The 15,184-nt window shown below is 47.7% G+C and overlaps 1 protein-coding gene across 2 annotated transcripts in view; it reads right to left on the reverse strand.

Annotated features, from left to right (window-relative positions):
• kdm4b (lysine (K)-specific demethylase 4B) overlaps positions 1–14,789 on the reverse strand; it is a 1,116,292-nt gene extending 1,101,503 nt beyond the window's left edge. For both annotated transcript variants that reach the window (XM_072482756.1, XM_072482755.1), the window contains exon 1: positions 14,618–14,789. The gene's annotated coding sequence lies outside the window, so the exon portion shown is untranslated. The remainder of the gene's footprint in view (positions 1–14,617) is intronic.
• Between the last annotated feature and the right edge of the window lie 395 nt (positions 14,790–15,184).

Raw genomic sequence — 15,184 nt, forward strand, 5'->3', positions numbered from 1 at the left:
AGGGAGAGAGCGAGGGAGGGAGAGAGCGAGGGAGGGAGAGAGCGAGGGAGGGAGAGAGCGAGGGAGGGAGAGAGCGAGGGAGGGAGAGAGCGAGGGAGGGAGAGAGCGAGGGAGGGAGAGAGCGAGGGAGGGAGAGAGCGAGGGAGGGAGAGAGCGAGGGAGGGAGAGAGCGAGGGAGGGAGAGAGCGAGGGAGGGAGAGAGCGAGGGAGGGAGAGAGCGAGGGAGGGAGAGAGCGAGGGAGGGAGAGAGCGAGGGAGGGAGAGAGCGAGGGAGGGAGAGAGCGAGGGAGGGAGAGAGCGAGGGAGGGAGAGAGCGAGGGAGGGAGAGAGCGAGGGAGGGAGAGAGCGAGGGAGGGAGAGAGCGAGGGAGGGAGAGAGCGAGGGAGGGAGAGAGCGAGGGAGGGAGAGAGCGAGGGAGGGAGAGAGCGAGGGAGGGAGAGAGCGAGGGAGGGAGAGAGCGAGGGAGGGAGAGAGCGAGGGAGGGAGAGAGCGAGGGAGGGAGAGAGCGAGGGAGGGAGAGAGCGAGGGAGGGAGAGAGCGAGGGAGGGAGAGAGCGAGGGAGGGAGAGAGCGAGGGAGGGAGAGAGCGAGGGAGGGAGAGAGCGAGGGAGGGAGAGAGCGAGGGAGGGAGAGAGCGAGGGAGGGAGAGAGCGAGGGAGGGAGAGAGCGAGGGAGGGAGAGAGCGAGGGAGGGAGAGAGCGAGGGAGGGAGAGAGCGAGGGAGGGAGAGAGCGAGGGAGGGAGAGAGCGAGGGAGGGAGAGAGCGAGGGAGGGAGAGAGCGAGGGAGGGAGAGAGCGAGGGAGGGAGAGAGCGAGGGAGGGAGAGAGCGAGGGAGGGAGAGAGCACCAACGGGGAAGGGGGAGGAACTATAGACCGATCCAGAGGGCAACGAAATGCAGAGGGTCAGTTAAACAAAGGACAAACTAAACCTCTCTGTAGAAGAAAGGAAATTAGCACGGGCGAGAAAAATGTGATGTGTACATATACAGCTGTTTATAAATATGAGAAATGCCAATAAAAATATTTACTTTTTTTTTTTAAGTGGGCCCTGCGAAAAAAGTTTGAAAAATGATGATCTATGCCAACATATGTGGTGGGAACAGAAGTGTGCGTTTTGGGTGCATACATTTCTTGAGAGTAATTCAGACACTGACTGGCTCTACTGCTGTCTTTGCAGTATTTTCCACTTTTGTTCAATTAACATGTGCAATACAAACTACATTCTGTTTTCTAATGCGTGCATTTCAATGAATTAACTGTTCCAGATATTGACTAAATTGCTTGCCAAGGACCCGGGTTCGATCTCGGCCCCGGGTCACTGTCCACGTGGAGTTTAATTGGGGGGGGGGGGGGATGAATTGGGTACTTCAAATGTTTTTAAATTTTTAAAAATTAAGTTCATTGCTGCCATAAAGTCAGCAGGTTCTCTCATAATTAGGTGAACTGTACAGAATGCTCTCAGGCTCAATCCCCAGACCATGTTGAGCTAATTTACCTTAAGCTAGATTAACAACATGGCTGCTTTGATTATGAAGGAAAAATTAAATGGGGGACCGGTTCATCGACGGGACGTTTGCGAGCCTAGGGGCACTGGAGGAGAAGTTCGAGTTACCCCCGGGAAATGCCTTTAGATATATGCAGGGGAGGGCTTTTGTGAGGCGGCAGGTGAGGGAATTCCCGTTGCTCCCGGCACAAGAAGTTCAAGATAGGGTGATCTCGGGTGTATGGGTCGGGGAGGGCAAGGTGTCGGAAATACACCAGGAGTTGAAAGAGGGGGGAAGCGCTGGTAGAAGAGTAAATGGGAGGAGGAGCTGGGGGAGGAGATCGAGGAAGGTCTGTGGGCTGATGCCCTAGGTAGGGTTAATTCCTCCTCATGTGCCAGGCTCAGCCTGATACAATTTAAGGTGGTCCACAGAGCGCACTTGACGGGGGCGAGGTTGAGTAGGTTCTTTGGGGTAGAGGACAGATATGGAAGGTGCTCAGGGAGCCCGGCGAACCATGTCCATATGCTTTGGTCATGCCCGGCACTGGAGGGGTTCTGGAGAGGAGTGGCGGGAGCAATATCTCAGGTGGTGAAAGTCCGGGTCAAGCCAAGCTGGGGGCGAGCAATATTTGGAGTAGTGGACGAACCGGGAGTGCAGGAGGCGAAAAGAGGCCAGCATTCTGGCCTTTGCGTCTCTAGTAGCCCGGCGAAGGATCTTGCTAATGTGGAAGGAGGCGAATCCCCCCAGCCTGGAGGCCTGGATAAATGATATGGCTGGGTTCATAAAGTTGGAGAGGATTAAGTTCGCCTTGAGAGGGTCTGCGCAAGGGTTCTACAGGCGGTGGCAACCGTTCCTAGACTATCTCGCGGAGTGTTAGAGGAAGGTCGGTCAGCAGCAGCAGCAGCAACCTTGGGGGGGGGGGGGGGGGGGGGGAGAGAGACTGCCTGGGAGGGTGGATGAGCAAGAGATAACATGAAGGGTTGGGGAAACTGGCACGTACGGGTGAGGACCAGTGTACAAAACTGTGTAAATATATAATTTTGCCATGTATATATCTTGCTCGGCGCAATTTCTCGTTTTTTTTTGTTACGGGGGGGGGGGGGGGGGGGGGGGGGGGCGGTTATTGTTTGTAAGGGAGAAAAGTTGTGTTAAAAAGCTTTAATAAATATTTTTTTTTTATGAAGGAAAAATTAAACTGGCATGCAACGACTACCAAGTGGCTAAGATTGAATTCTGCTATGATGCCTTCTCATCTGATTGAGCCTTCTGACTCTCGCCACCAAAACTTCCATAACTAAGCAAGGCACTGGGGAGCGCAAGTCACACTTGCGAAAACAATATCCATGCAAGGAGAATGCCTTCAAATGGGGAAATTAGCTCACCTCTCATTCGTTAAACTGCCAGGGAACATGGATCTGATCTGCTCAATTTCCACTCATAGGACAATACCTTCATCCGAGGAAGCAAGTTGAACTAATTTCTACAAATATGTCAAAGAATTAAGTTTTGAAATCATAGCTTATTATTTCATCACCAGATTTTTAAAAGTACTATCTTGTGTTCAATTCAATGACTCACAGGAGGGAAACAAACAGGTCAAAGGTTAAGAGATCAAAGACCTGTAGTCATCAGAGATTGCTTTCTTTTACAAACAAACTTTGCTGATATTCATTCACACTGCTCCAACTTTCCTTGTCCGGCAGGCTTTTTCCCCCAAAGAAAAATAGAACAATGGCAGCAAGGATGCTAAGTTATCAACGGTAGACAGAGGCCGAGTGCCAGGCAACAGAGAGTAGTGGTGAACAGTTGTTTGGCAGACTGGAGGACAGTACATCGGGGAATTCCCCAGGGTCAGTATAATGACCATTACAATTTTTAAAAATCTATATTCATGACCTTGACTTGGGTGCACAGGCCCAATTTGAAAATTTGTCCATGACGCAAAATTTAGAAGTACTGTGAGGAGGACTGTGCTAGACCTCAAGGGGGCATAGATAGACTGGTGGAATGGCAGACACATGGCAGATGAAATTTAATGCACAGAAGTGAGGTGATACAGTTTGGTAGAAAGAATGAGGAGAGACAAAATAAAATAAATGACAATTCTAAAGGATTGAAATAGCAGAGGAACCTTGGAATATGTGTACGAATAATTGAAGGTCGGAGTGTCATGTGAGAGTACCTTTAAGAAATGGGCGTTTATAAATGGGTGTGTATATAAATATCTGTAGTGAGAGTACCTTTAAGAAATGAGTGTTTACTACTGCAGAGAGTGGTTGGAGCTGGGCTGTCTGTCAGCTTTTTACTTTCGTTTTTGAGCAGGCTGCAGGGTTTTTTTTGGTTCGTTTTCAGTGTTGGAGCTGAAGCCAGACCAAGCAGATGTACTGCTGTTCTCTCTGCCATCAGAAGACTATCTCTTGATCATTTGGTGAATTCAGAACTTTAAATGTTTTCAGTAGTGACTTTAACCTGATGTGCTTCTGATAAAGGTTTTGTTCTAAGTCGTATGGATGTTAAAAGGAAAGCTTAAAGGATTACTTAGTGTTGTATTATTTGGGGGTTGTATTTGAATTAATGGTTGCTAAGATGTTCACTGTATGTTTTAAAAAGGTTAACTTGAGTTCATAGAATAAACATTTTTTTGCTTTCAAAAATACTTTTCCATTTCTGCTGTACACACCTGTAGAGTGGGCCATGTGTTCCCCATACCACAATCTATTAAAAGTTATGGGTCAGGTGAACTCCATGATACACTTTGGGGTTCTCTAAACCCTGGCCCATATCAGGAGGGAAGTTGAGAAATTGATTAATATGGTATACGAGATCTTGGGCTCCATAGAGATATGAAGTGAAAGGAAAAGAAGTTACAGTGACACACTGGGCAAGTGTGTCTGGCCTCCCCTCAGCGTGTTTCGCAGTGGCAGGTTGCAGTCTGCCATTGGTTCGCAGCGGGATTCTGGTCCTACCACTGTCAATGAGATTTCCCACTGAATCCACAACACACTACCAGGAAACCGGAAACCAGGTTTTATAACTGCAATGTTATAAAACATTGGTTTGGCTAAACTGGAGTAGTGTGTCCAATTGTAGGCACCAGACCTTGGGAAACATGTGAAGGATTGAAGACGGTGCAAATAGAATTTATAACAATGGTTCAAGGTATGAGGGAATTCAGTTACGAGGAAAGATTGGCAAAGTTGGGGTTGTTCTCCTTAGTTGGGGAATGTTGAGAAGAAATGTGATCAAGGTGTTCAAAACCATGAGAGGTCTGGAGGGAGTAGGCACAGAAAAATTGTTCCGATTGGCATAGAGGAAAGAATCAGGTGACACTGATATCAGGTGAATGGCAAAAGAACATGGTTTTAAAAAGCAAACTGTACAATTATCTGAAGAAGAGAAAAGAGATGTAAAAAAACACTTTGGTTAGGCCACAGCAGAACTACTGTAACCAAAAAAGGGGGTGGGAAAAGAGGGGGAAGGAAAGCAGAGAAAGAGTAAGAAAAGGTGGATAAGGTGGCAGTGTGGGGGGGGGTTTAATATATATTAAGAAATAAAGAAAGAAATGGTAAAAGACAGTTAAAATGAAATGGGATGAAAACAAATGGGTCGAGGTGGGGTCGAGCTAATCATCTAAAGTTATTGAATTTGATGTGGAGACCAGAAGGCTGTAGCGTACCTAACCGGAAGATGAGATGTTGTTCCTCCAGTTTGTGTTGAGCTTCACTGGAACTTTGCAGCAGGCCAAGGACAGACATGTGGGCATGGGAGCAGGGGCTTTTGTTAAAATGGAAAGTAACGGGAAGGTCAGGGTTCCGTATGCGCACAGCCCAGAGATGCTCAGAAAAGCGATCACCCAGTCTGCGTTTGGTCTTTCCGATATAGAGACCACCACATTGGGAGCAGCGAATGCAATAGGCTAAATTGGAAAAGATGCAAGTGAAACGCTGCTTAACCTGGAATAAGTGTTTTGGGCCTGGGATGTTAAGCATGGAAGAGGTAAAGGGCAGGTATTATACCTTCTGCGATTGCATGGGAAGGTGCCATGGGTGATGGGAGAGGTACTGGGTATGGTGGAGGAGTGGACTAGATTATCTCGGAGGGAGTGGTCTCTACGGAATGTTGACAGAGGGAGTGAAGGGAAGATGTGTTTGGTGGTGGCATCATGCTGGAGTTGGCGAAGATGGCGGAGGATTATGCTTTGCATACGGAGGCTGGTGGGATGAAATGTGAGAACGAGGGGGACCCCATCCGTGTTCTGGGAGCGAGTGGAGGGGGCGAGGGTAGTGGAATGGGAGATGGACCGCACGTTGTTGAGGGCCCCGTCAACAACTGTAGGTGGGAAATCACGGTCAAGGAAGAAGGAACACATTTTCGAAGCACCATTTTGGAAAGTGGCATCATCGGAACAAATTCGATGGAGGCAAAGGAGTTGAGAGAAAGGGATGGAGTCCTTACAGGGTGTAGGGTGCGAAGAGCTGCATTCCAGATAGCTGTGGGAGTCAGTGGGCTTGTAGTGGATATTAGTAGATAGTCTAGTGCCGGAAATGGAGACAGAAAGATCAAGGAAGGGGAGGGAAGTGCAGGGGTGGAAACTGGAAACGATGCTGATGAATTTTTCCAGGTCCGGACGAGAGCATGAAGCGGCACCAAAATAGTCATCAATGTATCGGTAGCGGAGTTGTGGGAGGGACCCGGTTAGGCCTGGAACAAGGAATGTTCCACATACCCCATAAAAAGGCAAGCGTAGCTAGGACCCATGTGGGTACCCATTGCTACACCTTTGATTTGGAGAAAGTGGGATGAGTTAAAGGAGAAGTTGTTGAGAGTAGAACGGGTTCAGCCAGGCGGAGGAGAGTGGTGGTGGGTGGGAATTGTCCGGGCCTCTTTTCGAGAAAGAAGTGAAGAGCTCTCAGGCCATCCTGGTGTGGGATGGATGTGTAGAGAGATTGCACATCCATGGTGAATAGAATGCAGTTAGGGTCCGCGAACTGGAAGCTGTCAATATGACGCAGTGCATCAGAGGAATCCCGGATGTAGGTGGGGAGGGAATGGACCAGAGGAATGAGGATGGAGTCAAGATAAGAGGAAATAGGTTTGGTGGGGCAGGAGCATGCTGACACAATGGGCCAGCTGGGACAGTCCTTTTTGTGGATTTTGGGAAGTAGGTAAAAGCTGGCTGTCCGGGGTTGGGAGACTATGAAGTTGGAAGCCGTAGGGGGAAGGCATCCAGAGGAAATGAGGTAGCTAACGGTGTCAGAGATAATGGCTTGATGTTCAGTGGTCTGGTCATGATATGGGGGGAGGTAGGAGGAAATATCTGAGAGTTGGCGCTCGGCCTCTGCGATGGAGAGGTCAGTGAGCCAGACAAAAACAGCACCCTCTTTGTCGGCAGGTTTGATGAGAAAGTCAGGGCTAGACCTGACGGAGTGAAGAGCAGAAAGTTCGGAAGGAGAGAGGTTGGAAAGGGTGAGGGGGGCAGAAAGATTAAGACGGCCAATGTCCGTCGACAGTTCTCAATGAAAAGATCGAGGGCAGGTAATTGTCCCGGTGGGGGGGTCCACTTGGAGGCAGAATGTTGGAGGCACTTGAAAGGTTCAGTGGAACGGGGGAGGATTCTTGCCCAAAGTAGTGGGCGCAAAGACGAAGGCGACAAAAGAAGAGCTCAACATCATGTCAAGCCTGGAATTCATTGAGGTGGAGCAAGGGTACAAAGCTGAGTCCATTGCTGAGAACACCATGCTCTGCCTCAGAGAGAGGAAGGTCGGACGGTATGGTGAACACGCAGCAAGGTCTGGGGCTGGGAAAAATGGGGTATGGGGGATTGGGACTGGTGGAGGGTCCAGGATGAGCAGTGATGTTGATGCTGGGGTAGGAGTACTGTGTGCAGTTCTGGTCACCTCACCATCGGAAGGACGTGATTGCACTGGAGGGGGTGCAGGGGAGATTCACCAGGATGTTGCCTGGGATGGAGCATTTGTGCCATGAAGAGAGGCGCTGGATAGGCTGGGGTTGTCTGCTTTGGAGCAGAGAAGGCTGAGGGGGGGACTCGATTGAGATGTACAAGATTGAGAGGTATGGCAGGTTGCATAGGAAGCAGCTGTTTCCCTTAGTTGAAGGGTCAATTATGAGGGGCATTGTTTTAAGTTGAGGGACAGGAGGTTTAGAGGGGATCTGAGGCAATTTCTTACACCCAAAAGTTGGTGGGAGTCTGGAATGCACTGCCTTGGAGGGTCGTAGAGAACATAGAACATAAAGTGCAGAAAGAGGCCATTCGGCCCATCGTGTCTGCACCAACCCACATTAAGCCCTCACTTCCACCCTGTCCCCGTAACCCAATAACCCTCCTAACCTATTTTGGACACCAAGGGCAATTTAGCATGGCCAATCCACTTAACCTGCACGTCTTTGGACTGTGGGAGAAAATCGGAGCACCCGGAGGAAACCCACGCAGACACGGGGAGAACGTGCAGACTCCGCACAGACAGTGACCCAGCGGGGAAATCGAACCTGGGACCCTGGCACTGTGAAGCCACAGTGCTATGTGCTACCGTGCTGCCCTGAGGGAAACCTCACAACCTTTAAAAGGTACCTGGATGTACACCTGAAAAATCATAACATTCAAGGCTATAGGCAAAGTACTGGAAAGTGGGATTAGTGTAGGCTGGTTTAGTTTTGTTGGTGCAGACGCGATGGGCAAAAGGCCTCTTCTGTACTGTATGAGTCATTGATCCTTTACAAAACCATAAGATATAGGAGCAGAATTAGACCATGCGGCCCACTGACTCTACTCTGCCATTCGATCATGGCTGATATGTTCCTCATCCCTATTCTCCTGCCTTCTCCCTGTAACCCCTTATTAATCAAGAACCTATCTATATAAGTCTCAAAGACACTCCGTGACTTGGCCTCCTCAGACTTCTGCAGCAATGTGTTCCACAGATTCACCACCCTCTTGCTGAAGAAACTCCTCCTCATCTCAGTTTTAAAGGATCATCCTTTCAGTCCGAGGCTGTGCCCTCGGGTTCTAGTCTCGGGGTTATGGGAAAAGTGGAGGAAGAGATCTCGCAGGGAGCCAGCAAGGACACGATGGGCTGTATTGCCACCTTCTGGGATATAACCATTCTTCAATTTTCTCCCTCTTCTCCAGATTTGCTGGCCTTACAGGAGTTGTTGGCCTTACTGAATAATTCTAAAGGAAGCAGCCCTCCAATACCGAGTCTAATTACCCCCATCCTTCATGAATAAACTTCACAGTACATGTTGTTTGTTATTGAACCCATTACTGTACTTCTTCAGCTGTCCGCCCGCTCAATCACTCCCTCATCTCTGCAGGTGATGTCCTTGTTCCCAGTAAACTCATCACTCGCTCCCAACCTGTTCTCACCCCATCTTCACTCTCTTGGGTCCAAAAGGGTGAAGACTTGAATGTCTGCAAAGCAGGTTTTAGCCATTCATCACAGATCTGGCTGAACCACACAAATATAATTTCATAGAATTTACAGTGCAGAAGGAGGCCATTCGGCCCATCGAGTCTGCACCTGCTCTTGGAAAGAGCACCCTATCCCCATAACCCAGCAACCCCACCAAACACTATGGGCAATGTTGGACACGAAGGACAATTTAGCATAGTCAATCCACCTAACCTGCACATCTTTGGACTGTGGGAGGAAACCCACGCACACACGGGGAGGATGAGCAGACTCTGCACAGACAGTGACCCAAGCCGGAATCGAACCTGGGACCCTGGAGCTGTGAAGCAATTGTGCTATCCACAATGCTACCGTGCTGCTCTCCTCAGCATAAATAGCTCATTACGCCAAGGTCACCTGGAATGAAAAGATTACCTCCAGCTTACCCCACTATCAACTGTCTCCTTAAACTATTCTCCCCTGCTCTCTCCAACCTCACTTGTAATAGGTTCAAGGAGCTCATGGACTTCAATAGGTTCAAGGAGCTTATGGACTTCTTTGTCATGAAGATTATGATCATCCTTTCAGTTGTCTCTCCACCATCCTTCCTTTCTCTTGGCCATCTCCAAGTCAAGCTAACCACCCCGTCCCACTCCACCGTCCTATCTCTGAACAAACTTTTCTTTAGTTTCCCACATTTCTCCGCTCATGCCCTTTCCAAGTTCCCTCTATCCTACTCCCACTAATCACCCAACTCGCCCTCTGGTCCTCATGTTAGCTAATAATGAACCACAGATAGGCATAGCTATTATTAAGTCCTCTCCCTTCAGATGCTGTCCTTCCATCCTTTAAAATCTGCTGCCATCTCCTCAAAATGTCAACCTTGGCCCTTCCGTCCTTGCAAACTACCATCCCATCAGCAACTTCCCTTTCCACTCCAAAGTCCTTGAATCGTCCCATAACTACATCCATCTTTCCTGGAATTCAGTGTTTGAATCCCTCCAATCAGGTTTCTGTCCTTGCCACAGTGCTGAAACAGCTCCTACCAAATTTACAAATGATATCCTATGTGACGGTGACAACTGTAAACTACTGTAAACCTCCTTGTCCTTTTTAGCCAGTCTACACTTGCCTGGCTTCATTTTTATCTATCTAATCAAAGCCAGAGTACCACTTACAATGGCTGCTCCCCTATCATTACCTCTGGCATCCCCCAAGGATCTTAGATCATAGAATTTACAGTGCAGAAGGAGGCCATTCGGCCCATCGAGTCTGCACCGGCTCTTGGAAAGAGCACCCTACCCAAGGTCAACACCGCCACCCTATCCCCATAACCCAGTAACCCCACCCAACACTAAGGGCAATTTTGGACACTAAGGGCAATTTAGCATGGCCAATCCACCTAACCTGCACATCTTTGGACTGTGGGAGGAAACCGGAGCACCCGGAGGAAACCCACGCACACACGGGAAGGATGTGCAGACTCCGCACAGACAGTGACCCAAGCCGGAATCAAACCTGGGACCCTGGAGCTGTGAAGCAATTGTGCTATCCACAAGGCTACCGTGCTGCCCACTATCTATCCTTGGCCCCTCCTATTTTCCTGAAAATACTGCTCCAAGGCAACATCGTCCAAGAGCATAGCATTAGTTCTCTCATGTTCGCTGATGACATCCAGCTCCACCTCACCACCACCTCTGCTAAATTATCAAACTGTTTATCCAACATTTAGTACTGGAGCAGACATTTCCCTAGTATCAATCCCATCCTTCTCGCTGGCAACTGTCTTTGAACTTAAAGGGCAGCACTGTAGCACAGTGGTTAGCACTGCTGCCTCAGCGCCAGAGACCCATGTTCAATTCCGGCCTTGGGTGACTGTCTGTGGAGTTTGCACTTTCTCCCAGTGTCTGCATAGGTTTCCTCCAGGTGCTCCAGTTTCCCCCCCCACAGTCCAGAGGTGTGCAGGTTAGTTGGATTGGCCATGCTAAATTGTTCCTTAATGGCACTAAGCTGTGTAGGCTTGGTGAGGTTATGGAGGTAAGGGGATAGGACAGGGTAGTGGGCCGAGGTGGGTGCTCTTTCAGACAGTCAGTGCAGACTTGATGGGCCGAATGGCCATGGCCTCATTCTGCGCTGTAGGAATTCTATAGTTCCCTGTGCAGGTGTCATACTGACTCCAAGGTGAGCTTCTGATCACATTCACACCGTCACGTTTTTTCCCCTCCATCACAACATGTGGCTGCATCCTTGCCTCAGCTCATTTGCTGCTGAAACCCGCCGTAGTTTCATTTGAGTCTAGAGGTAATGAAAGTTTCAATCTCTATTCTCGACTATTCTAATGCTCTACTGCTCAGCCTCCAATCCTCCATAAACTTGAGCTCATTCAAAACTCTGCTGCCTCTATCCTAATTTGTGCAAAGTTCCATTCACCCATCATCCTTGCTCTTGTTAATTTACATTGGCGTCTGGTCCCTGAACATGGCAAATTTAAAATTCTCAATCTTGTGTCCAATTAATTTCATTGTCTCTCCCTTTCCTCACTCAGACTTCCGTCAACTCTACAACCTTGCAAAAACTTTGCTTTCCTCCAACTCTTGCGTATTCAGGACTTCCATCGCCCCATCATAGCCTGCTATGCCTTCAGGTACATAGGCATTAAGCTCTGGAATTTTGTTCATAAACCAGTCTGCTTCTCTTTCCGCCTTTAATGTTGCTCAAAACAGACTTCTGAGCAAGCATTTATTCTCTCATCTGAATATCGCCTTTGGCAAGGTTAATATCCATCTGTTTTCGATTCTGTGATGTACCTTTTGATGATTTCCTACATGAAAGATGCTATATAAATGCAATTGTAATATCTGGAGGGCATTACATTGAGCTGAATTAAGCCCAGCCCGAATTTAACATTCACAGATCAGAATTTTCAGCAGGTGTCACTGGTTAACAATCAGAAATGTGAAGATGTAATTGTGTCTCCGGCACCCAAATGTATATGTACCTCCCCAGTTCCCACCCCCACGAACAGATGCCTACTTATGTGTTAAAAATAATATTGCCAATTGTGCATAATACCCTACCAGTTATTTTATTTTATTATTTTTTGGGTTTAATTAGGAAAGTACCAAACCTGGCACGTTTAGGTCTGTACCATTCTTCAGCCACACATTCTTTTAGCAACTGTTTTGAATCCATATGATCAAGACTAAAAATTGCCAAAACAGTTTTCACAAAATCTTGGATTCAAAAAACACCATTTTTTTTGTACGAAGAGCAAATAATAAAAGGACAATTGTTACAGACAAAATCAAGATTAGAGTTGTATAGTTTCATTCTAGGTCACATTTATGATAATCTCTAGATAATACATTTAAGTTAACAGAAAATAGATAATAAATTTAAGTTAGGCAGCTAATCAAATTAAAATGACTCTTGGAGACCTTACCTATTTGCTATTATTTTCACGAGAACACAAAGGATACTCAAGAAGCTTGGAGGGCAAAGTACAAGCCTGTACACCTCCCTTCACACCATTACCACCCCTGCAACCATCTTTCTTCCCTGAGGGTTCCTCATAATATTCAGAGGGGAAAGACTAGTCCCTAATACTGGTTAGTATTTTTTATACCAATGTGGCCCTGAAAATATCTTCCACTTTTCTTTCTTTAGCTGTCATATGGCATCACCCAACAGTAATGGATCCCACATTAGTGTGGGATACATAAGCCACTGTTTGTAAATCACAATTGTCATGTATGCCAGTGACAGGGGTAATAAATCAAGTGTGAATACCAGACTTACTCCACATATTAGCACCAATGTTGTATAGCGATAAAAATCTCAGTTTGATCAATTCATCTTAATGTGCTTCTTGTATTACACTCTTAATTCATTGCATCTGTTGCTCTGACCACTACCAGTAGCCCACCTCAGCATTAAAAGGTTCAAAGTGTTAGCAAAAATAAAACCTCTAATTGCATTACCAGGCATTTTATTTCCACAGTTCAAATTACACAGCACAAACATTTCCCGTGGTCACCATTACGCTGGACAGAAACCATAGTGACAGCAACGATTGGGAGGGGTTGGGCAGGACGATTGGGAAAGTAATAGTGTGCAGGAACAGAGGGACCTGGGGGCATATGTTCACAAATCATTGAAGGTAGCAGGGTAGGATAAGACGCAGACAGATAAACACAGGGGATCCTGGGCTTTATAAACAGAGGCATAGATTACAAAGGAAGGAAGCCAAGTCGAACCATTAAAAACTGATTTGGCCTCAACTGGGGTACTGTGTCTAATTCTGAGCACCACACTTTAAGAAGGATAGAAAAGCATTAGAGAGGATGCAAAGAGGATTCAAAAGAACCAAAGGCAACATGAGGAAGAAACATTTTTTTAATGCAGCAAATGTTTAGAAACTGCCAATGTGTGGAAGAGACAGATTCAATTGTGGCTTTCAAAGTGGAATTAGAAACTTGAAGCAATGGAGAAAAGGAGGGTGGGACGAGTGGTGTTGCTCTTGCAGTTCGCATTGACACTATGGGTTGAACAGGCTGTAACCAATATATAGGCAACCGCGACAGCAACAAACAGCTTTCAAAAACATTAACCTTCACATTTAACACTCAGTCTGTTATTTTAACATTGTGGCAGATACAACTTTCAGTTTTACATAGTTCAAATTGCAATATATTCCTAACCATAGCACCTTATGCTTTGTAAATAAACTAAGCCACACTCCATTCGAACCACTTAAAATCAGACACCACATCTACAAATTTCTAAGTAACCCGGCAGAGCATAGCTGGATCCTTGAATGGGACCTCAAGCTTGTCGATGACAACAGGTATGCAACTTCCATGCCAAGCCCACAAGTTTCAAACTAAAATACGTGATCACTAAGTTGTTCATTTAACAAATTTCTCTCATTCCAACTGTTATCTTTAATAAACATTTTCATATGTTCAGGCCATCATGCCACCAGTCTCTCTTCTAGCCTCTTGTTTTTAAAGCTTTCTCACTCCCGTCAACGTGTGATTGACTGACTGCCAACAGTCCCATCAAATCACACGGGGGGGAAAGAAAATCAACATTCACGGAGTTGCGGTGCTGGCTGAAAAAAGTGAGAAGCAGCAACACCCGGGTTCATTCTTTTGGGGTCACCCTGGAGCGAAGTTAAAAGACGCCAAAAGAAAGGGCAATGTTGGAAATCGAACAAGATCGGAAAATGCGCGTCATTAACGAGATCGGAAAAATAGGAGCAGCTCAGACTTTGGGTGTAAAAACCCCCTCAAACATTTGAAAAGCTGAAGGAGGGAGGTTGTCAGTTTGGGTGCAGACAGACGATGGATCCGCGGCCAAAAAAAAAATGAAAACCGGCGTCTTCCCCTTTTCAGCTGCTGATCCGCATTTGCAACGTTTGCTGGCTTTAGCCCAGACTCCAGGTTGACATAAAACCTCCTGTGTTCTCAACAGTAAATACCGATGAATAGGAGAGGGGGGGGGAGCCCTCAGCTCCCGTTAAACAAAACACAGATAATCACAGTAATAATGGGGAGGGGGTGCAAATTAAGAAGGATTTTAATCTCGAGGCTCCCATCCCCCGCTGACAGTTGGTGACTCTGAGCGAACCACCGCACTCTCCCTCGCTGGGCCTCGCCTCCCTCCCTCAGCCACCTCCATACACACACTCGCAAACGAGAGCCCGCTCTCGGCCGTTACTCACCCGCAAGGGGCCAGCTGACCGCTCACTCCGACAGCACACTCGCAGGCGAGGGATGGTGGAGGGGGGAGTGGGTGAGGGGGAGAAGATTCATGAAAACGCAAATAAAGCCATGAAACGAAAACTCTAAAGTCAACCTAACTTGCCGATTCAAGGGCCCGCCCCCCTCGCCTTTCCCCATTGGTGGCTCGACCTGATGGACGGCCGGTGCCACCTCGCGATTGGGCCGGCCCACCCGTCGCTCGTGGCCGCGAGCCCCGCCCTGCGGAGGCGCTTCCGGTTATCAGGCTTGGTTGCAAAGCGTGGAGACGACGTGAGAAAAAGCGACCGCCGCGCGGCTGGCAAACCGCTTCGCCCCGTAAAAAAGTAGTGCCGCACCCAGGCCCTGCCAATTCGCCCAAATTCCTGTAATCTTGACCCAAGGCCATTGTCACAATGCGTTCATTTCCCCCCCCCCCCTCCAACTTTTCGTGGGAAATGCCTGCCACTATTCACATTTACAGATATCAAAGGGGGCAGGAAGACTTGCAGAATATTATTGCACGAAGATGAGTGAAGCTCCTCCTCCTC

Source organism: Scyliorhinus torazame, chromosome 18 (assembly GCF_047496885.1).
Source record: "Scyliorhinus torazame isolate Kashiwa2021f chromosome 18, sScyTor2.1, whole genome shotgun sequence".
NCBI lineage: Eukaryota > Metazoa > Chordata > Chondrichthyes > Carcharhiniformes > Scyliorhinidae > Scyliorhinus > Scyliorhinus torazame.